We start from the raw sequence: 1,902 nt of genomic DNA on the forward strand, positions 1-1,902 counted from the left end.
GTTGAGCTAAGGGTAAACAATCCTCAAACCTTGCTTTAGAAACTAAACATAACCTTTTTTCATGCCACTTCAGGCCGCCAGTAAGCAAAGTAGTGGTGGTCATACACTGAGTGATGGAAATGCACCTGTTACGCAGATATTCACAAACAGAGATATTTTCATGACCATTATCTCAGTCAAGCAGGTCCGCTACATAAAGACAATAATTAGGATTAGGAGGATTTCTCTGTAGCATCTGCGGAAAATGCACTCAACCTTGACGGTGAGAAGTGGAAGTTGCTGTTCATTTTGAAAACGTTAGGGCTAAAAATAAAAATAAAAATAAAAAGTTGTTCCTTCTTCCCAGTGGGGGAATGAAAAAGTATTAGAGGATTTTCTTAATGAATAATTGTTATCCATATTAAGTTCAATAGCTTGTTATGGTCAAGTAACTTGGCTTCTTATAAACCTATATTTTTGTTTTGTTTTCTTTTGATTTGCTACACATTCTGAAACGTCTTGTGCGGGCCGAAAATCCTTATAAACATTTCTCACATCCGAGACGGAATTCGAAAACTCCGATCTTTTCAAAAAAATGAGTATCGTCGTTACTAACCGAGATACGGAGGTGAATGCAACTTTGTGTCCCTTCATTAAAAGTAAATGCTTTCGAGGAAGTTTTCAGATTTTTCTGCGAGAGTCGAAGTAAAACGACACCAGTTGTTTCTAATCACTTGCGCGTGCTTTGTCTTTAATTTGATAAGTGCTGCCCTCGAAACAAAGATCGAAACAGAATGCGTTCTGTGGACAGAGATCCATTCACTGAAAATCAAGGGATAAAAACTTATCACTTGAAAAATTCTTTATGATTTTCCTTCGGTAAGCAGGTTGAAAGTTTTGAAAAATAATTCTTGTCTTGAACCATTTTTGTCTGCAAAGAAAATCTACATCACTGGAAAAAAAGGGTCAAAGCGTTTTGTCAATAAACTTATGCAAAAGTTAAACACAGAAATCCTTTGAATATCACTTCGGCTATAATGACTTATTTGATGAAATTTACTCTAAGAATACATGCAATCTAACTCTGTTCAATTATGCAGACCCAAATCCTAACTAAATTCGAAAGATATTTACTTAAATTCTAGTTTGTGTGTGTTCTGCCCTACCACGAGGTAATTTTAATTGCTACCTCGTGATAGGTCAGATGTAATATATTCTTGGCATACAATGCATATTCAGTCTATTTTCAATTATGTGTATTGGCATATTTACATAATTTAATTAACACACACAGACACATGTACGGAACACTCTGGTTTAAAGAACCTGGGTTCGAGTCCTGTCTATAACGCGAAGAAAACCTTTATGAGGACTTTTCATTCAAAGGTGAGCAGGTGGCTTCATGGGGATGTAGAGAATTTTATCTGTAACAAAATCAGACCTTTCGTTCCTGAAAACAGGCATATCGACCCCGTGAACACAGATATCTACAGACGTAGATTAGTCTTAGACAAGAAAAGCAAAGGGAAAATCACCGTGTTTTATAATACCGTATTTACTCGAATATAAATCGCCCTCGCGTATAACTCGAACCCCTGATTTTACTTTACGAAAAAAAGACATTAAAAAGTTTCGCATATAAAAAAAAAGTTTAAACACGTTCACATCGGGGCGATAGTAACTCGCTCTCCGCGGTAAACAACACGCCCTCCCAAACAGTCCCTATACCGCAGACGCAAGAAAAACAAGTAGTTTTATTGAATCATTGAATTAGGTACAGAGACATTTGCAGTCTGTGTAATATACTTCTCAACAAATAGTACAATAGAAACAACTGGAATAAACAAGGCACTAACTAATGAATCACATGTCCCCTCTCACAGAAACTACGCTGTATAAATTCAAGCAAAACCATATGTTGCA

This window comes from Typopeltis vanoorti, chromosome 11 (assembly GCF_054136105.1).
Source record: "Typopeltis vanoorti isolate ZY-2024b chromosome 11, IOZ_Tvanoo_1.0, whole genome shotgun sequence".
NCBI classification, from domain to species: Eukaryota; Metazoa; Arthropoda; class Arachnida; order Uropygi; family Thelyphonidae; genus Typopeltis; species Typopeltis vanoorti.